This window comes from Bombus affinis, chromosome 16 (genome assembly GCF_024516045.1).
Source record: "Bombus affinis isolate iyBomAffi1 chromosome 16, iyBomAffi1.2, whole genome shotgun sequence".
Classification (NCBI taxonomy): Eukaryota; Metazoa; Arthropoda; class Insecta; order Hymenoptera; family Apidae; genus Bombus; species Bombus affinis.
In genome coordinates this window covers 5,561,650-5,585,135 of record NC_066359.1, presented here as the reverse complement: position 1 = coordinate 5,585,135, position 23,486 = coordinate 5,561,650, and the positions used below count along the sequence as shown (strand labels likewise).

The window sequence follows — 23,486 nt, the reverse complement described above, 5'->3', positions numbered from 1 at the left end:
ATAAAGTGTAAATTATTATCTGTTAGCTCAGTGTTATAGTCAATTTAACTACCTCTATTGTCCTAACCGAAATAGGGAATCGATCATTTCCTGGTGTCGACTGTATAATTGTAATGGGAATTTACCACTCCCGTTGGCGCGCTTCCTCGCTGTTGAGGTATCTACTTCAAGAAAAACTCTACATCTTTATTTATGTGACCTGAAGACTGCTATTACGCAGAAATATCCTAAATAAGGAGCAGTGCATATCATTGTACCCTTGAATATACATCATGTTTTGGGTTGCAAAGTTTAGGAACAAAGAAACTAATAAACAGATCTCTATTTATGTTCCCTTTAGCCTCTAGGCCAAACTATAAGATTAACTTTTTTGGTAATGACCTTTTGCTATGAATATATGAACGTGTTCTCTATCATTCCATTGTTTAGTAACATTAAAAGAGTAAGGATCTGAATCAGCATAAACTTATATATTACACTTGTTCCCTATAGTCTCTAGCCCAACCTAACCCCAATCTAGCCCAACCTAACCCCAATCAGGCCTAACCTAATCTCAATCTAGCCCAAGCTATAAGGTTAACTTTTTGGGTAATGTCTTTTTGCTATAAATATATGAACATGCTCCCTACCATTCCATTGTCTAGAAACTGTAAGAGAGTAAGGATCTGAATCAACATAAACTTATACTTATACCTTTAATTATTTCAATATACTTTTCTATTACAAATTCATCCACTCGTTCTTCAATCAGTCAACCTCATCCTCAACACTCGCGATCGCGTCTCCCTCCAAACGGTCGAACATTGGGTTTAAGTTAGTTTTTTTAATCCAACCATCGCAAACCGATCGGCCATCAATTAGCTGGTAGACCTACGTAAATAAAAATCTTCTCTTATTTCCCTCTGCTAATACTGTCAGTTAGCCAAGGCAGCTGTAGGTCAAAGCTATCGTTGGTCAAGTCTGGTATCGGTCAAAGCTATCGTTGGTTAAGTCTGGTATCGGACAAAGCTATCGTTGGTCAAGTCTGGTATGGGCCAATTCTAGCGTCGATCAGCTCTAGTGTCGGTGAATAGTTGTCGGTGAAATGTGTGTCAGGAAGATCCGTGTCGGTAATTTTAATGGGACCCGTTTCTACTCTACATGCTAAAGTCACGATGGTCACGATCAAATTGCTTCGCGTGGCTTCATGGGATCTCGTATCCATGGTATACGTATCTATCCATATCATAGCTACCACTGAAGGGAATCCCCCACAAGGGCTGCTAGTGTTTCCTTGTTGCACGACTGACAATCAGCAACGTAACCTGATCCGAAATCAATTGTTCACGAGACATTAATAATACAATGACGAAATTCTTTTAGTTTTCACCTTCTTTTAAAGCAAACATTTACCAACGTATATGTGAGATTTTTTCTGACCAGAATAAGACCAAACACGATACAGTTTAAATCACATCTACATGCATATTTAATAGACGAAAGAAACTAAGTCGATATCATTGAACAAGTAAATATACTGCGAATTATATCGTGTTTTGGTATTGTTTCAATCCTACCATTACACTGGTACAAGTTTTATTGAACAAAAATTGAAAAGAAGAAAATCCCATCGCTGTGTTGGTATTGTCTCACCGATATATTGTCTTCCCTTTCTCTTCCATTCGCGTTGTCCGTTTCTAAGTTCGACAAAATAGTATCTATACTGTACACTTAGCATCGATTCCTTCCTCCATGAACGCCTGGCTCGACCACCAATTTGCGACTGTTGTACTGCAGTTTACCGCAGATTTAGAGTGTCTAAACATCTGTTAGTAGAGGATCGTATGTATAAGAGCTAGTTCTCTTCTACTAATTTCTGACTATTCCCTGAATAAAACTGAGAGATACACCAAAAATACTTTTTCTAAAAAGACACTCTGAAAGAAGCTACCTGACCTTTGACCTGCCTGCTGTAACGTTTCAAATAAAACTGGCATGTGAACTGACCGATATAAAATTCTTTTACGAAAAACACTCTAAAATAACCACTTAACCTTTGGCTGTAACTAGTAAATTAGAAAAAACAACTAACACACAATTCAAAGATCGAGCAACTGGAGATCATCTTAAGAGACACCTAACCTTTGACCTGGCGAACGCAACAGCCCCTTTAAAGGGAATACCGTGGACCATTTAAAGCGAGATGAGACTGTCGATATTGAAAAATGTAGCATCCAAACTGAAAGGGAGATGATGCCATTATACTATCGGATCGTTACGTCTCAGTGTCATCTTCTCCATCGATGGCTTCACTTTTATCATACAACAGAAGAATCGATGAGACAGTCTATCTACCTATAGTCCATCAGGACAACCTGACATCCTTTTCGCTGATCAATTTTTCATTAACGCGGAACCTCTCGAGAAAGCTTACCAATATTAATTATATGCTATAGGGAGAAAAATATTCGGTCGATCGAATTGCTCGACCGATATCCGGCCCGGATCTTCCGCTTGCCGAGCGGGTACTTCCCCAATTAAATTACACAGGCTGACGGCAAAAATTTGTTCCTACGTTCCTAAAGTTTCAAATAGCTGCCATTTATAGTACTACTATTATATTACAAATTTTGTTAAAATAGTAGAAAATTCGAAAAATGTAAAACTTTAAAAATTTTCTATTGGAAGTGTACTGTGACTGATGTATCGCGGATTCGTACTACTTGCAAGTAGTTAAGGAGTATAACTGCTAGGTATAAATTATTAGGGTTCAGGATATCTACAGATTATTGAAAATTTCTAACAAATTTTGTTTTATCTGATATTTTGCTTCAGTTTCCATTAGTGTCAATTTAATTTTATTTTATTTAGCGTTTTAGATTGCGAGACATATATAATACGAATGAAATAATTTATTTATCATTAGCTGTTATCGGAAGTATTTGTTATCGGAAAATCATACTATCTAAGAATTTAATACTTCTGTGTCAATTTCAAATTGTATTTTTGATAAAACTAACCCATTGCCGGAAAAATCGATCGCCCGGCTCCTCAGTACTGAACTACGGACATTCATGAATTTATGGAAAATTTTGACGCGCCAAAGTGCACAGAGTGCGCGTAATATGCAAAGTTTACCACTCGTTACAATATTTCGTAGATGAAACAATTTTTTATCCATGTTCCAGATTTTTAGTTATATGTACAAAAATATGAATTTGCCTAAATATCCGCAGTCTGCTCATCACCATATTCATTTTTTATTCGAGTTCCAGATTTTTAAAAATATTCCTAAAAATGTGAATTTGCCTAAATATCCTCGGTCTATTCATCACCATCGCAATTTTTTTATTCCAATCCCAGGTTTCAAAAAATACTCCTTAAAATATGAATTTGCTCAAATATCTCCATTCTGTTCATCACCATCTCCATTTTTTATTCAAGTTCCAGATTTTTTAAAATATTTCGAAAAATACGAATTTGTCCAAGCATCCACGGTCTACTGATTATCATCTGAAAGTCATCACCAAACAAACGAGTAGGTGTCGTAGATTCACCGTAGCTGTCGATTGTGGTTCCATCCTTGAATGATCAGTGGTGAAGTTCATGTGTAAAATTTCACGGAAAGAAGAAAAGACTTTTTCTTCTTCTTCTTCTTCTCTGAGAAAAGTAGAGGTAGAAGCTTGGAAGAGGCTTGAAGAAAGTCGGAGAAATTCTGCTCCATCGTTCAATGATCAGCAGCGAAGTTGATGTGCAAAGTTTCCAGAGACAAGGAAGAGGACTTTTTATTTTTATTGTGAGAGAAACGTGGAGGCAGAAGCTTTGAAGGGGCCTGAAGAAATTGGAAATCGATCAACTCAGGAGAAAGAGGGCTAAATAGAGGGAAATCGTATATTCCAAGGATCAGGCAGGATTTTCCTCGGCCGATCCATTTGCAGGTTGGAGAATCAAAGAGTATGAGTTTCATACGTTAACACATTGGAATTCTGTTTCCTCTTATTTGTGTAAGATTATTGAATTCCCTTTAATATATTGCAGTAAAGAGAATATGAAAATGGAAGTGGTGCTGGTTTTTTTTAAACTCTTGGAGAAAAAATAGGAGAAGTGTCCGGATGACGCGTTAAATGCTTCCATTGGATTCACATAGAATTTTATTTGCAATTTCTCGCTGGTCCATTGGACAATTGAATTCTGCTTTTCAATGTATTGCGGTTTAAGGGTGGAAAGTAGAACGTGAAAATGGAATTTCTCTGAATAGTGTTTTTAAACTCTTGAAGGATAAAGCACAACCGACAAAAAAAAGAAACGTTTCAATCATTGTAGTAAATTATGGAAATAATAAAAAATAATAAATTTTTAATACCAAAGATTTAAAATTTCCGTACTTTTCATTAGATTTTTAGGATTATTTGAAGGCCAGTTTTTTTACTCAAATTCTATTATCCCGATCATGTAGAATGCACCCCGAATGTTTGACTCAGCTCCATTCGAGTTCCCATCCGGATCAGGCGATAAAAGCAGAGCACTGGCCAGAAACAGAAAAAGTACATAAATGACAAACCAGTAACGAGCGTCGATTTTTCAAGGATTATCGTCAATTTTCACCATTCGGTCGTTTCGAGCAATCAACGTCAGCCACGCTTTCCTATGAATCCTTTCCGGCACGTGAATCAATGAATCTGTATAAATATTTCGACGATGACCACTATCATCCCCTCCACTCATCCTCGGTCGCTGGCCACTAAGCCTAAGCCTCCTGGAAATTGTCTCGCTAGCTGGCCGAGAATACATGGCAGTAATACGCCCAGCGTTCCACTCCGCCCATAACACACCAAATATGAGCAAGCATAAATGTTACCTTCTTTCACCCTACTCCTAACCTAAAATATTTTCCTCCTTCCCATAAATCCTTCCAAATATTCTGACGCTGGTTCCTTAAACCAACGCACAGTGCCATAATATTATTTGGATCTTTTTTATATCCCTCATTTGTCTATAATGTACAACTTATTTATTGGAGAAAAGAAAAAAAATTGTTCATATTTTTATTTCTTCCTTATTCGCTCATATCACTCGTGTTAGCCAGAGAGAAGTTTTCAGTACTCAAATTCTCAAATTTTTGCTCTGCTATTTTGAACGACAAACTATTTTGAACGACACAGAGAAAACCATTTCATTGCAAATCAGTTTGCTACAAGTAGTTCGAAATGTTATTGGACGAAGTTTGAAGAAGTTTAAAATCCTATAAAACAAACAATAGGATTTTTGAAAGTGTTTGAACGGTATCGATGGAACTACGAAAATAATTTTTATTATTTGTGACATCAATAAAAGGAATATACATGGACAAAAAAAATACTCGTGTTTTGAAAACGTTCCCTTCCATATCATTCTTGAACCATTTCCAACAATAATTTTTATTGAATTTTGAAAAATCTTATACAAGTATAAACGAGCACCAAATATATAAGAAAATCTAAATAATTCAAAACTCAATATAAATATCCGAAATATTCAAATATCCAAAACTTTAAATAAATAAAAGGAATCCATATAATCGCTCCATAAGCTGAGGATCCACTGCTCTGTAAATGTTTGAATATCAAAAGCTCTAAATAAATAGAAAAGCCTATATAATTCTCCCATAAATTGAAGATCTACCAAACCATAGAATATCCAGAAAAAAAGGATAAAACCATATATATCACAGCGATATTTGCTACGTAAAACCAACAGAGCAGCTACCACAGAATATTTGTCTACCAAAAAAAAAAAGAAAAAAAAAGAGAGAGGAGCGACCAATAAAAGCGAAATTTCGCGACCAGGAAATAGTCCCTAAAGCTAAATGATGAAAAGGACGAAGAAAAATAAGAGGAAATCACACAGACTGCTCGGTTGTTTGCCAGAAAGTCGAGATCCAACATTCAGCGTACGCACCATGCATTTCAGGCTCGTGTTCATAGCTGAATAGAGTCTAATTCGGAAACGTCGTCATGTTCTACCGACAAGATTCATGTTTCTCCTCTGATTGTTCATCTCGAAATGTTCAAAAGAGATTAAATAGGATCTGCAAGACAGGTTGATTCAGAAACTTTAAGAAGCAATAAATGGAAGCTATTGGACAACTTGTACCATTGAATTAAAATTTGAATTTTGCAAATAATATTTGCACATTAGTGGATTTTAGTATAATAAGATCTTTGCTTTTTGTTTTTTAGCAAGTACTTTGTAAAACATATGAAAAGTATTATATATCTCTGAAAGGATTATTTAATTCTAAAATTTCCAAATTTCCTAATCTCTTCATTCCCAGGTTTCCCCACTTCGCAGCTCCCTTCCTTAATTTCCAAGTTTCCTAATTTCCTGATTCTAAAGTAAGTGCCCTAATTTCCTAATTGCTTAATTCTCAAGTTTCTCCATTTCCCAGCTCCCGAATTTCTTAATTTCCAAATTTTCAGATTTCCCTATTTCTAAATTTACAAATTATAAAAGTTTCAAAAGACCGAAATGGAAAAAAAGTGAAACTTGAAAAATTTATCAGGCCGAAAAACGAACATTAAACATGGAAGAATCCCATGGATTCCATGTCGTTCGACGAGGGAAATTATTTTTTGATATTTCAAAATGAACAGAAAAATGGTGAAAAACCCCCAGAAAACAGAGAAAAATACTGGTACGGCAGCGCGATATTCCAGTGAAATAGGTCAGGCAAAAGACTAACACGTATCTCTAGAACGAATTTAGTAATGGTTGAAATGACTCCCTTGAAAATTTCTCGCGAATTTTAACTTTAAATTCTTTTCCTTTAGAGTGAAATTGATTCTGTTTTACGGTCTTTGCTTGACGACTGCTCTATAATTACCTGTTTTAATATACCTTTTTAGGTACAAAGTACTGAGAAATAAATAATAATAAATAAAAGGAAATTTATCTGTTTTTCTCTGCGTGAATATTTTGCTATTCAATTAATTGGATGTTTCTACTAAAATCAAATAAAATTCTATTACACTAATATAACCAAAAATCTTGTATTTCTTCCACTAACAATTTTCACTATTCCCTAAAGTAACAAATATTCTTGTTTTCTCTCTCCTCGCTACTATAAGGAAAGATCTTTTCTCTCATTAATATCCACACCCACAAATATAATAAAAAAAACTACCCTCATTTCTTCATCAATATACATAGTCCTATTTTCCACCCTAACCTAAAAACCAGATGCTATAATGCTAACACGAGCAACAGTTCACTATTCAATTAATTTTTAGCTTCCAATATTTCGTAGTATGTGTAACCAGATGTGTGCACGCTTTCAAACGGTTCTCATCTCTACCTGTCTCTCCCTGTCTCTCCTCGTCTCTCCCCGTCTCTCCCTCGAGGCAATCGAGTTATCAATCGTACCAAGAAAGTTGCGAGGTACAGATACGTCCCAGGATCACGTTGATTCGTCTTACGCTGTTTAAGCGAGTTTCATGAACCGCTGAACTCTGCAAAACCAGCTAGAACACGACTACTTTGAAATTCATTACTATGTAAGAAACAAAGGTGACGATAACTACCTGATGAAATTCTCGCGGAATTCGATTCTGTTGAAATTATAACACACAGTACGTGATTTGGTGGAATAATTTGGGAGTTTGTTAACACATTGAAGAGTTGTCTTTTGAGAATTCCCTAAGAGGAATTTCAAAGATAGTGATTTTTGAAAATGTTTATGAGAAAGAAACGTTTGTCTAATTTTATTAAGAATGGAAATAAGAAGAAGGGTATTAGAGCGATTGTGCGTCCGTTTAGAGCGTTTTCGCCCTTCCTGTTATTTATTTTCACGGTGGTAATAGAGCAAACATTTTCATTAAAAGAGATAACCATATCATAAAAGATTATTCATAATTAGAAGATAATTCATAAATCACAAATCTTTATTATCGTCTAAAGAAATCTTTCTATTCTATAGTTGCACAAAAGACATCTCAGTCTGAAATATTGTTCTGAAATCTAAAGAATCCTTAGACAAGAAAATAATACACGAAGAAATACTTTGTAGTGTAAGGAATTTTCTTACAATTCACACACATATAAAGAACCTTTGTACAAACTAAAATACCTCTCTTGAAATATTCGCCAAACTATTCTCATAAAATATAAAGAACTGTCTACGAATAGAAGAAGGGAAATCTAACGTGGAAAATCTTATCACACTCCAAGAAATCTTCCTAATCTAAAATTCTTTCTCTCTACAGAAGATATCAAAAATCTCTTAATACAAAAACTCTTCTCGCGGCCCAAAGAATTGTCTAAAAGAAAAGTCTTAAAAAAACTCTTTACATAACATTAAATGCTATTAATCCTGGAATATTCCCCTAGAATCTGAAGAATCTCCCTGCAAACCTTTAAGCTAAGAAATTCCTCTGTATTTCTCTTTGCTAATCCACCACCAAACTTTCATGGTTAAAACAGTTCTACAAATAGGGGGAAGTATCGCGACAAGGAAACAGAGGATTCTCTTCAATTAAGAAAGTTTGCTCCATTGAAAACGATAGGATCCATCAACTAAAAAGGAATATCAATTGCCACTGCTTGATTCGCGACTCCGCATCAGAACTTCGCGTTGAAATGGGACGATCGATTGCGAGGAGAATAGTCATGGCTGGCAAGGACAACTGGTTTTTGTAGGTCAGAAATCTCACTGTACGTTAGCCGGCATCAGCTGGCTGGAAAAGTGAAAGAAGCACTTCTTTCTCGCCGGAGGAAGCACAGCACAGAAATAGAAACCGCCTCAACATGCTCTGGTTATATTTATACCATTCAATTCTTACTTCTTCTATTTTTCATCAGGGTTTCGCAACAATCGTCAGCTGAAGAAAGATTCATAAAGAGGATGATGAACCATAGTGCAAGGAACTCGTCGGAGCGTTCCTCTCATATTATGCAAATGGTATTAAAACATTGAAAATATCATGATCGCGTTGAAAACTAAGAAGAACAGGAACCATGTTCGATCTGAATCTTCATTTTAATCACAAATGTCAACTATTGAAGTGAGTTATTGAAATAATTTATTAATGTAATTATTCGAAGTCATTGTCCAGATTGAATATTTCATTTAAATTGTGTATGTGGTATTTTGGTGATGTTTATATTAAGCACGGTGCGTTGGCATTATGATAATGTAACTGACGCGACACTAACGCCAAATGTGTCACTCACTACCGTACAATATGCACATCTATTCATTTATTTGTTCATATATTCATCTATTCTATTTTTCTAATGCTGGTTATTAATGATTTATAATGATTATTTCTTTATTACTTTTATTTTTTTTTATTCATAGGATATTCTGTTAATTCTAAATTATATTTTGTTGATTTTTGAAGTAAAAATTCCATGTAAATAAATTCGAGGTTATAAAGCTGCCACAGTGCTCATAACGTTTCACATTTTTACCTTTAATAAATCGTATCAGCATGATTAATAACCATGCAGAGTGAAAAATTATTAAACGGATGATCCATCACGAAACTGCAATTCCAATTACACGTGCTCCATTCTCATGCATATAAAACGGTTATACAACGAGGAACAATCGTTTCACATACTGCATCGTTTACTATACAACGGTGAGCGTTTTCGTTTGTCAAAATGACATACCATTGTATCCTTGTCAGTGTCGTCGCTTGGAAATTATTACTGTCTCACGTGTAGATGATTTTCACGAAGACAGGTTGAATAAATTCCTTTCTTGAGCTAGCGTTCAGAACAGCGTGTTTCATTCGTCTCACGAAACGTGAAGAAAAACGCAGTACTCTGTCTTCTTTAAATGATCGATGAATTGCAACAAATTTATGAAAAGTCATATTCTTTTTTAATAACATGAAAGAAATAAAGCATATTCTCCGTTTACAAATATTAGGAAAAGTTTATGTATGAGCGTGACAAAACTTGCTAAACCTAACCTAAACCTAACTTAATCAAAGTAAAACTTGACAAGCAATAAAATTTAGTTTTGACCAAAAATAATTCCTAATTACCAGAAATAATGCATACGTTCTTTCAGGCAATTCCAAATAATAAATAATTTCTAACTAATTAATAAAAAAATTCTATCTACGTAAATACATAGAAGAATATGGCAATACGGCAAAATATGAAAACATAATATATAAACAAAATTGATAAATAGGGAGCAACGTTTACCTAAGAAGCCAATATAGTTTCGAATTCCACGCTAATTAGCAAGCAAGGTCTAAGATACACTCTGCTCGTAATCTAACATCTTCTAAGCCTAACAGCATCTTCATCATCCTGCTTAATTGCAGCACTGCACATTAGTTCGCATTATCGAGCATGGTAATTGCCTTTATGAACGTGCAACACAGATTTCGGAGTTGAAAATTCCATAGGGAATTCCAGCTTCGATGCAACGTGCCAGAGGTCAAATATTGCGTTTACTTAATCCAATGATCTACGTATGTAAAAGGAAACGCGAATCTACAATAAGAAAGATAGCGCATGTGAGAGGATTCATCCTGCATGTTTATTTTTGAAATTTTGTAATCTTCTGGCATTTCCAGAATTTCCGAACTTCTTGAAACTATCATAATTTAATCAGAGAGAAAGCTATTGTAATTTAATCACGAAGGAAATCATGAATTTAAATCTGCATTTTATAGTTTGAGTAGTACGACATTGATAAATGATTCTGTCGCGACTCTTTCGTTTACAGTTTTAATAAAAAATAACTTTTCTCAGACATAATATTCGAAATCTCAAAAACTTACTCCCACCCTCAAAAAATATTTAAAGACTCCAATAAAGAACCAAAATTTTCTTCATGTGTAGAGTATGTCTGCAATTAATTATTCGTACAAAAATTATCAAGCATTGAAGAAACTTATCACTTATCGCTGAATGATTAAAGTTTGTGTTGGGAAATGTGGAAGGGGTAACAACTAAAGGAAAATGATTTTCAGTTTATGGAAATTAGAGAAGCGCATCTGGCGCGATAGATGCACAACTTTGTATGCCAGTCAACAGCAGGCCGAAACGGTGATTAATTAACGCGTGACAAAACAATATTCAATCAAAGTATCATCCAAGAATTAAAGAGGATCCCATTAGTCCGCAAACTGAACCATTACGTGAATTACACAGAAATAATATTGTATTGTGATCCAATAAAATAATTAAAGTTAGAAACATTGAAATCTAACTCAACCACACATATATAGGTGTACCATAAAATAATTAATATCTCTTCTCTATTCCAATCAGAATTAAGGAAGCAAGATAATTTGTCCAATATTTCATTAATTTTCTACTTATTAGTACGGATTTTTTTAAAAATCCCTACAATATTTAAAAGGTCAAGGCTACAAAAATAATTGTTGCAAGGTATCTCTATATTAATTTAATCAGTGCTTTTATGTTAGAGGATATCTATTCAAAAGATTTATAATTGAATTAATATTCTTATCAATAAAATGAAACAAATATAACAATAACTGCTTTGTATAATAGAATTATTTCTATTTTTGTGCCCATTTTATTACTGTATACATGTAATAAGAATTATTTAGAATAATTTTTATTCTATATCCTAAAGATATGTAAAAATAACCTATAATTTAATTTTATTTATTATTAACCATACTTTAATAATTATATCTAATATTTTAATCATAATTCATTTAAAACAGAATTATAGAATAATTAAATGAACACGAAAACGCAAATAATTACATTTCTTGGCAAGAAAAGTGTATTTTGCAACTGATATAATTGTTTCTCTGCTTTTGTAATGAAGATCTCGCGTCAAAAGTTGAAGGCCCATTAACTCAACTGAAAATGTATCCTGTGAGGGAACAAGTTTCGTCTCTTTTACATCAACAAAATGTAACTCCAGTTAACTACTACTTCTGTTCATCCTTGTCATTTCTCATTCAAATCTCTTTGCTTAAAAGTTCCTTCGGGGCTCCCTTTGATAGAAATAAAATAGATCCAAGCAGAAATGTCAAAGAAATCTCATTTACTCCAGTTTCTTTAGTAAAAAGTCATCAGGTCGAGCAAGAATAATCATAGAGGCGAGTGACTCGGGGCGTTGAGGGATGCTCGATCCAATTTCTGATTTAGGATTTAAAAAAAAAGGATACGGAAGCCTTTTCACTAGTTAGAAACTGGCATGTGGAATAATTTCATGTAGTTGGTTGTGCGACTGTTAGAAGTTTTAACGAAACACCTCTCGAAAGTCAAAACTTAATCTGGCTAAAGGTACTTTAACCTCAAAAGCTTCGGATTAGGATTGCGTTTAATGCTTACGACATCATAGCTTTAATGGACCGTGCATTTGGATTTTCAATATTAAGAATCTTATGTTTAAGTTAGAACGTGTTTATCGATATTGATTCAAGTTTTGATTATGTGTTTACAGGTTAGGTTTTTATTGATTAAGTGCTTCATAATTCTGTCTTTTCAATGTTAAGAATTTTTACTTTGCCGGTTAAGATTTATTTGTTGGTGTTAGCCAAATATTTAAAGTTATATAAGTTAGATTTTTGTTGTTTTAGTGCTTCGTGAACTTATCTTTGCAATGTTGACAGTTTTTAGGTTAGGATTTTATTTACTGATAGTAGGTGGACTTTTGATTTAGTTAGCCTTTCAAGATTTAAATGTCTCGTGCTCCTGTTTTTCTAATTTTAAAAGCTTTTACTTTAAGTTAGGATATCTTTGTTTATATTAGGTAAATTTTTTTTAAGATTTTAGCTAAATCTTGTCAAAATTAAATTAGATTTCTATTGCCTAAAATACGTGATTTGTGCGATGTTCAATTAAAAATATGATGCATCAAGTATCTATATAGAAACTGGAATCTTCTTTCATTTTCTAAGAAAATTATTAACCGTGTTATTATTTTCCCGGAATATAAAAACCACGCAGAAGAAAATAGGCACGAAATTGATTTGCGATTTATAGAAGAGAATCTTTATGGGGATTATTGAGGAGCTTTGAAGTCTATCGTTCATGACGATATTTCTACTTTGTGGAATGACATGAAAGAACGAATTTAAAATGCATATTGAAATATGAATCATAGATATGAAGTAGGAATGGCATTCATTCATGGTTTAATCGTGGAAAACGACAGAAATATTTAAAAATAAGTTTGACTGCTTGAAATAATTTAATATTTAAAAATGGTACTATTTGTTTCGCTTGAGAAATCAAACAATCTGGATGTACAAAGAACTTTCTGAATAAAAGAGCAGATTCACAAGATTGGACGATTGTGTATTATCTTTTTAAAAATTGTAAGCTTCCTGTTATCGTATGTTAGCTTTGGAAAAGGACCAGCTTTTTGTTACTGAGCATCGGCTTTCAAAACTTTAATCTCTTTGTTATAACGTATTAACATAAAAAAATGTAGCTTTTAAAATCAAAAGCTACTTAAAAGAACTGGACATCAAAAATTTAAAACTGTTTTATCCCATTGTAATACCATATCATACTACGTATATCATTGCAAAGCCTTTTATTTGTAATTTCCTTTCATATTAAATAAAAAGCAAATTGTATATAAAAAAGTATATGAATAATTTAAGAACTAAACACGAAATATTGAAATGACTCTCTCTCTCTCTCTCTCTCTCTCTCTCTCTCTCTCTCTCTCTCACTCTCTCTCTCTCTCTCTCTCTCTCTCTCTCTCTCTCACTCTCTTTATTAAATCTAGTATAAAATTATAATTGCTACATATTCATTCACTTATACAATCGTTTGTATTTTCCATTACTACATCAATACTATTATAATAATGTGAAAATTATCCGTTCTATTGCTTTCACCAATGAAAGATGAAAAACGAGAGAAGCTTATTATAGAAATAAATTGTCAAACACATTTATAACCTTTTCCCCCTTCTAATCTAACCTAAATCTAATATTCTTTTCTTTCCTATCCGATGCAAACCTAATTTTCTACTTTTTCTGATTTAACCCAACACTAATTTTTCCTTTTCAATATAATTCAAACCTTCTTTTCTTTGTAACTTAATCCAAAACTAACCTTTTCTTCTCAATATAATCCAAACCTAACCTCTTTTTCTTTTTCGAGTGTTTTTAGATGAAAAACATGAAATATGAATGAATTGGAAAGAAATATTCGTCGACTAACTCATTGTCCTTCAGCAACCATTAACGTACTGTATTTCTAATATAAAATGATTACTTATTAAAAAATTGTTTATAAATTGTTAAAAATGAAAACTTGCAATTTTGTGAAATCTATATAACTTGAAAATTAATTCCCAAACAACATTTCTACCATATATATGAGCTTCTCATTATCTCATTATCTTGATGTATAGAATCACACCTCATAAACATCGCCCACTTGATGTTAGCGCTTTGTATAGTTCAGTGTGTTTTGCTATGTTCGATTGAAACCTTTTTACCATAGGTCACAGGTAATACAATAGATCGAGAAACGATCGTCATCGAGCGATTTAATTCTACACTTAACTCAACCTAAACATTTGCTTTCGTTACAATTGCGTATTTCAAATTGATCACTCGATTGGATAAACAAGATTCGTTTAATTATGCATCATCCCTCGATGCTAACGATCATGATACGTGAGAACGCAATCGTAAATCGTCAGACCTAAAGCGTTTCGTTCTCGTTGATGTGCCTCGTGGCAAATTTTAATCTACGGAGTGACCCATGAGAATTTCATTTCTAGTTTTACCTTACATCTAGAAAGAGGTCGCTGTTATTAAAATGGAAATTATTTGGTTACCAAGAATTTTTTTACATAAATTTATTCTACTCTGTGAATAATTTGTTCACATGAGAAGACAAATAAAGAGGGGAAAAGCAAAGAGCGTATAGAAAATTATTCTTTCATTTAGCGAAGTTCTTTCTTTTTGGTGGAAAAGAAAGTTAAAGGCTGATTTAGAAAAATTGGATACTTGAGTTGAAAAATAGAATTTTCTTATAGATTACATTTTTTACGAATTTGTATGAAATTCAAGGAATAGCAGGAATATAGCTTCAATTTGCTTCAAATTGAAACGAAAGATTAATTTACCTAAACAAAATTCCAGTCTAAGAGAAAACAACGAAAAAATATGCAGAATCTATTTTCTAGGGCCAAAATTGAATTTTGATAACTTGCCAAAGAACCAATAAAACGAAAAGATTGAAAATAGGTAGCAGGAAACAGAACTGGAAAGTTAATCGATGTGCCAAACACGTTAATTCCAAACCATTTCCAACTACTAACGAATCAGTAACTGCCTCCTACGCGTGTTGCATCGAATTCTCTCGCATCGAGAACGAAACCGATCGTCAGCTATCGAGTACCTCTTATTCTGCAAACAAAAATTGCACCAATAAAATCCAACGATTTCCATTAGTACCTTCAAGACTAAGAACAACATCGTTCGAAAAACAGAAACTACAATATCATAGAAAAATTGCAGGGAGTTGGCTTGGCAACTAAGTGATTGCGGATTTTGTCATTAGATGGTATTGACAAAATCCACAATCACTTAGTTGCCAACTCAATATTTGCATGAAGAAAAACAGCACCGTCACAGAGAAAAATCAACTAATCCTAAAACGAAGAACAAAGGAGTTTAAAAAAATAACAGTATAATTTCGAAAGTGTTATATTTGACATAACCTAAAAACTCACAAATGAAACAAACCTCCATTTGGATTACGTTACTTTCCTTATATCCACAAAAATATAAACTTGCATCGAATTTTGTAGTTTACTCGTTATAGTATGTTCATTAAAAAGTTTCTATAAATGATTGAGATGTTCCCATGAACAAATTGCTCCACGTAACAACCCAGGTGAAAGGGGAGACCAAGCGTGCGATTCCGTGCTTCTTCTAAAATCTGCCCGCTAATTACCGCAGTATCGCGCGCCCATTGTTCACGAAAGCCTCGGTTACGAGCCCATCCGACTATCGAGCCTTGACCTGGATGAACGCTTAACGATTGGAACCAGCCTGATTCAAGATCCCCTGGGATTTTGGCGAAATTTTCCTCTGGACAATGATTTGAGAATTTAATGAGAAAAGGAGATTGGATTTTGTTTGGCAGGACGGGGCAGTTTGAATTGAATTAAACTGGAATAATCAACTTCGAAATTAATAAATAATTGGCTTTTGCTTTGGATTGGTTAGTATTTACGTTTTGTGATTGTGCTTTGTTAGAAGGTTTTATTGGCATCGGAATTTTGAAACTATTTTATGGACTCCTTAAGCATTCTGCTGGATATTAACATTGCAATATTTTGAAGTGAACTATTGGAACAAAAGCCAGGATAAATAGATGATCATATTTTGATTTACTCAGATTTCAACTGGTTTGTTAAAAAGTTTTACTACCTTTGGAATGTTTGGGTAATGTTAATATTGGTGAATATTAGTATTCACCATTAAATTAGATTAAATTAGATTGGATTGAATTTTGGAATAAATAGATTTATCATATTTGACTTTTACTTAATTTTCAATTAAGATTTTAAAGAATTGTCATAATCTTGGTATTTTACAACTATTTCAGTAACTTTTTCAGTAATCTGATCAAATTGGTATAGGTACTGTAGCGTGTTATAACAATGTTCAATTATATAAGTAATATTAATTCTACATTATATAATATAGAGGGTGTCCCACGCAATTAGATCAAACTACATCTCTGAAATGTCAGAGATGAAAAAGGGCGATGAAAAAGAATATGAGGATAGAATAAAATGACAAAGAACGGTATACCATCGGATGTTAACATTGTGCTTTTTTATGAATATATAGAAGGTGTAACTACTGCTTCATTTTTTAGAAGCAACCTTATACTGTCGAATGTGGATATTACGTAATTGACCTTTTTAAATATAATTGTCACATTTTCTCCCATCTCCAATATTTTTTTTTTTTTTTTTTTTTTTGTGAGAAAGTAATTTAAGAAGCAATTTAAATGAGAAAGAATATATCATGTGTAACGCGTAAAAAAATGTTGGTCTACCTGTTGATGTGCAAAGTGCTGGCGATTTTTCACATCTCTTTTCAAACTCGGTAGTCTGAAACTACCGTGTGGCTTACTCTATACGCGTTTGAATCGTGAGAAATGGATTCGGTTGGAGCTATCTTTTATTCTGCGGACGTCATGAGGCGACAGATTACACCGTAATCACGCAGAGAGTGGTAAATGGTAAAATAGGCATTTGTAGTATTGGCATTGGCTAGTAGCGCCATCGCCTGTCCTGCCGCTTGCAGCTTATAGCTCTGCATGACCACGGTCTTACGCGGATTTCTACGATTAAGACCTTTGTCAGCCGAATTTTCAAAATCGTTTACTTCCGTGAAAAATGTCCCTCATCTTCTTCAACTTTAGCATCCTAAAATACCGCCAAAATGACACATTCAGATGAAAGGTTTCGCGATCTGAATACTATACTTTAGGTAGGTGGCGTTTTGTTCCGTAATCTTTCTCAAGGTTCCTTTGAATATTCTATGCTTCCAGAACCTTTCAGATTCTTTGGGCCCTTCACGTTCTTTAAAAATCGAAACGAATTTTCCCAATAATAATGATAAAGCTACTAACCATAAAAATTCCTTTGGGTCCAATAGCAGTATATCCATGTCAATAGCTCGTCGATGTAGTTAACATGGTCCAGTGACCACTATGATGCCAGAGGCACCCAGAATCGAGGAAGCCAGGAGGAAATTTATGGAACACTGGTTGCATATCGAAAGGATGAAATTATAGCGACGACCTAGTGACTGTTGCGTAGGCAGATAGTGGCGTATTGCATGCTAAACGAGAAGCCACAGTCCTACAGATGTCTGCAATCACAGCTCTTCTCATTCTAGGTTCGCTAACCCTCAAGGTCGAAGAACGTTGCAACGTTCTTAACGAGTTACCAACCACTGTTCGCTACAATTACCGATTCTCAACTATTCCAATAATTGTGGTTCCAGGATCGGATGAGAGATTCTAATTTTATCACGTGTTAGAATAGAAATACTTTTTCTTGTTCATTCTTCGTGAAAATTTTAATTTCATCGCTCGATGAAATGGAATGGGTATACTTTTTCCTGTTCATTCTTTATGAAAATGTAATTCTAGCACGTGGATAGAATATTCCGGAGAATCATAATCTCGTGAAATAATAATAAAAACGAGAAAAGACAGTGACTTTTTAATAAAAATAGAGAACCTGACTTTTCGCTATTGATGAAACATCCTTGTGATAGAATGTTAAATTCTAATTTTCAAATATACATGATTTCAGCTGTATTTTGTGGATAATAACAAATAAAATAAAAACGAGAAGGTTGCAATTTTTAGTGTAAAATATCAAACAAACGAAATAATATAAAATGATAAAGGAATAATAATATCTAACATTAAAATTAAAATAAAGTTGTAACTTGATATAATGAAGGGAGCTAATTTTTTCCTATTGATGAAACTATCTTAATTCGTAAAATTCTCTAAAATATTCTAACTTTGAGATATTTTTCATTTCGATTTCATTAGAAATAAAAGACATTTTAACCAATAACTATCGATATGAGAAAAAGTAACGTGTCTCTGCTTATCTCTCCCGGGATCCTAAGCTCATAACACTATTCAATCTAAAGGAAAACTCGCATCATTTTCTTTCCTCGATGCTGAAAACCCAATGGAAACAGGAAAAGATCCGATCCAATAAGCATCCAAGAGATGAATAAAGAGCAGAGTCACTCTGACCGGAGACTTTTACTTCCAATCTTTTAGGCGCATCACGTACTCTCGTTCGATCTGCAATTCAAGATGTTCCTGACTGACCAAGGAAACAGATTATCCACTCGCCATGGAAAGACCGATAGACAATTTTAAGGTATTTGCAGCACGACAAATATCGTTCGAAAGTAAGACACGCTAACTGAAACACAGAAATATATATGATATAAAATTTAACAAAATAAAAAGGTCGTATGTTTAAGTGTTAGTATTAGACATAAGATGAGATACGTGTGTTTGGGATGGAAGTGTGCATGGATGTTCTAAACAAAAGCTCTATATCCAAACAAAGCACGAGAATGAGAGAAATATTATACGTAAGCAAAGTTTCCTGTGTGATGGAGCCAAAAAATAAATAAACAGATATATAGAATGCGTTTCACAATTGAACAGGGTTTTATCTGAAAGTCGGTGAGAGAGATGGAAAAAAATACTGTAGAGGGAAAAGTTGAATGATATGATAGCATCTATATTCATAGGTACTCGCTTAGTTTATTTTTTTTTCCTAGTATGTAACAATGCACCGGAAAATTGCAGTCTTTTTTTAATGGAACTGTATAATTTTTATTCGTTTATTTAATTTCATTTATATGTTCGATGCATTGTTTAACTCTCTACGAGAAAGTATTAAAATATTTGAATCGAAAAATGCTTAGTTTAAAGGATATTCCAATTTGTGAGATATTCCAACTGCATAAGGAGAATAAGCGAAGATTGGTCAGACAACATCCAGCGACTTGTTCTAATGAATCTCCTAGCATAATTGTGTTATTCGTAGCGGTATAATGATGCAGATGAAATTTAATTGGTTTCCAATGAGAAATATATTCGACAATTAATTTTTACCTTCAAAGATATTAACATTTAATTGAAGCAATTAACGAAGCATTTGTAAGTAAAATAAAGCGAACAAGAAATATTACAGGAGAAATATAGTACTAGTTAATAGTAATAATAACTAGTAGTAGCTGCTTATTGTAGTAATAGTATATACTAGTACTTATAGTAGTAGTATATTATAGTACTCTATTTTTAGTACTACACAATATATACTATTATTACTATACTGTATTACTATCCTGTGTATGCTACTACCTAGTATTAATATATAGTATATACTAATATTTATGGTAGTAGTATATTGTAGTACTCTATTTTTAGTATTGCACAATATATAATACATTACTATACTATATTACTATCCTGTGTATGTTACTACCTAGTATTAGTATATAGTATAGACTAGTACTTAGTATATATTACTTATAGTAATAGTATATACTAGTACTTATAGTATAGTAGTAGTATATTATAGTACTCTATTTTTAGTACTACACAATATATACTACATTACTATACTATATTACTATCCTGTGTATACTACTACCTAGTATTAGCATATAGTATATGCTAATACTTATGGTAGTAGTATATTATAGTACTCTATTTTTAGTATAGCACAATATATACTGCATTACTATTCTGTATATGCTACTACCTCGTATTAGTATATAGTATATACTTGTACTTATGCTAGTAGCATATTATATTACTCTATTTTTAGTATTGCACAATATGTAATACATTACTATCCTGTATATGCTACTACCTCGTATTCCAACTTAACTATATCTCCAATCATTAAAGATATCATACATCTTCCAACTGTACAGAACAATGAAAGAATAATTTTACAGCAATTTCTCCGATATGTAATATTTCTCCTCTGACAGAACGTTACTGATGTTGTATTATACTATTATAGAACAACGCAATAATAAAGCTTAATTAGATTTAGTGGCCAATAGGATAAAATGTTTCTCGCGGGAAGGAAATAATTGGTGATGAGGGAAGGGACATCGAGGGGGTGGAGAAATGTCGAGGGAGTTGCGGATAATTGGAAATCGCGAGCATGTGTATTAACGTGGTGCACACGTGAATAATTACGCGTCGACGAATCGTCGATGAAACTGGAAGCTGCACTTTCAACGATATTGCATGTGCACAGGTCATTCCTTCCACTGGCGTCGATAAATAGAAGAACGTGGATGCCGTGGAATATCGTTTTTCAGTTAATGAAACGGAAGCGGTGGGAAGTGAAGCGATCAGCATCGTTTCTGCAGTTGCTAACAACCTGGCTACAGTGATTCCTTTCCTCGCCATTAAGAAAGATGGAATATTTGAAGAAGCTTGTAAGAGTTGATGGAATTATTTCTTAAAGGGACAAAATAAAAATCGGGAGAACGGGAACAATTTTTATAATTATAAAGACAAGGACGAAGTCTAATCTAGAGATCAATTACGATGAATTTAATGATTCTTGTAATTGCTAGATATGATAGAATACTTGAAGAGCCTTATGAAAACTGATATAGATTATGGAAGAAACCTTATCTAAGACTGAAGAATAAAATTTAATCTGAGATCAAGAACATCTCAATTACGTTTGGAGATCACAGTTTGGAACGATTTAACGATTCTTATAAACATTAGAAAAAGGTAGAAACACTTGCAAAGGTAAAAATTGTTTACAGAGGCGAAGAGTAAAACATATTTTACGGATCAACAGCTATATCAGATCTGAAGGGCACACTATTAAATAATTTAAAGGTAAAGGAATATGTTAAATAATTTTCAATAAAATTAAAATAAAAATTGTTTACAGAGGCGAAGAGTAAAACATATTTTACGGATCAACAGCTATATCAGATCTGAAGGGCACACTATTAAATAATTTAAAGGTAAAGGAATATGTTAAATAATTTTCAATCCAAGATTCTTCCGAGGAAAGATTTATAACAAGAAACTGTGCAGAGAATTTTATGAATAAAAAGCTTTGAACTTATCTTTTCCTAGTCACTTTTGGAGGAATCAGCGAAAAGCTTGATCAAACACTCGTGTACACCATCCTCAACTACAGAGACAAAAATTCTATTGACACTTTTTGATATTAAAATCACAAAAAATTTCCTATTTCCAAATTCTATCAATGATTACTTCAAACCACTTGAAATCAAACAATTAACATTTTATACTTAATAATGAATAATTAAAATTAAATAATTGAAACTAATTGTACAATTATTTAAAATACCCTTACACAAATCATATTATATTTTATAAATTACTAATTGTATAAAATTTAAAAGTAAACATTCGCTTAAAGAATACTTGCAAAAGCAAGTTTCACGTGTAATGGAACAATCAAAGTAAATAACATAACTACTATTAATTTCAGTAAATGGTATAACCATCAGCAATTATTGGACTGCGGATTTTTATGTATCCATAGAAAATTAGAAAATGCAAAATCACATAGAGTGCACATTATTGCATGTAGTATGAAGATGTATATATAAACTGTACATAAAAAATATATAAACATTTCTATAATATTTGATACGTAAAGCAATTCTCTACAAACGTTCCATTTTTCTAATTATATTCTTAACAGTATTAACTTATCTAAAAATTCGCTATCTAATAATTATAATAAATTATAAACAAATAATATGAAAATAAAAATACATTTCAAAATATTTGCAAGCCTCACCAGTGATACAATGCAAGGAATTAAAAGAGCCTGGAAGCGAAGACGAAATGCTCAGGATCACTGAGGAGAAGCAGTTCAAGTTTCGCGGTGAGCTTACGACCACGATAACCGATGCGAACGTGACAAAGTACGCGCGGTAACTGTTCCGAACTGGCTAGAGACGCGTCTAGTCGCGCAAGGAATCGCACCTCAACCCCTCCACCATTTGTCGTCCGCAGAGTCGTTCGCGCCAGCGTGGATCCTTATTCGCGCGAACCAATTATACGCAACCACGAGGCTTGCGGTGACGTGAATCGTCCTGTGGCCAACAATGGACCTCCTGTTGGCTATTTAAATCATTTCAAGTGAACTCTACCTGAAATGTTTAAGACGTTTAAATGATATTATTTTTGGAATCAGCGGCAAGTCATTTCCAAATTACATTAGGTTAGAGATTGAATAGAGAGTAAATATTGTATATAGAATATTTGGTAAATAATTTCTATTTTTTTACAGAAGTATCTTTTGAAATTCTTTTTTAAGAAATTGTTTACTCACGTATTTAGCTTTAAAGCTAATAGCTTTAAAGACGTACATATTCGTTAAAAATGTTATATTTTATGGATTGTTGTGTATGAGGTGAACCGTAGATTTTAAGAAAAATTAAAGAACCTAACATAATAACAAGAGAGGAGCTGGGTAAAATAAATATGTAATAATAATGGCTTCGAAAGCTAACGTAACATTGCATAAATAAATAATAGAAAAACAGAAAGAAACGATTTCAATCTCGTCGAAGAACCGAGTTCAACTTATCTTGGTTATAAATCCGGTTACGCAAACGCAAGGGCGCAAAAAGACAGGTAGGGTACATGTTAATTAAATGGATTGCCGATTACGAAACACGAAGGAGGAACAGATGTAGAAGGCCGTTAATTAATTCAGATAGTAGGACGAACAGTGTTGATCAGAGTGAATTTCCATTAATCCGAAAATACAATATCCTCGATTGGGTTGTTCACGTGTCTGGTGTCGACACTGTCGACCTCACGCGGCTCATAGAACACGTGACGCACTATGGCCACGTGATAAAAGGGGGAGGAACTCGTTCTTTCTTCCTTTACAGTGAGAAGCGGAGCCAGAAGCTCTTTCTTACCGCGCGGTTACGCTTTTAACAGCC

General features: G+C 33.4%; 1 protein-coding gene across 8 annotated transcripts in view; it reads right to left on the bottom strand.

Moving 5' to 3' along the window:
* LOC126925609 (PDF receptor) overlaps positions 1-23,486 on the bottom strand; it is a 66,565-nt gene that overhangs the window by 30,659 nt on the left and 12,420 nt on the right. For 3 of the 8 annotated variants that reach the window (XR_007714019.1, XR_007714018.1, XR_007714020.1), the window contains exon 1: positions 22,328-22,645. The exons of 1 other annotated variant lie outside the window; for it this stretch is intronic. The gene's annotated coding sequence lies outside the window, so the exon portion shown is untranslated. Of the gene's footprint in view, positions 1-9,630; positions 9,760-22,327; positions 22,659-23,486 lie in introns of those variants that run through there. 4 more of the 8 variants (XR_007714017.1, XM_050741357.1, XM_050741361.1 and 1 more) reach the window with 4 other exon arrangements.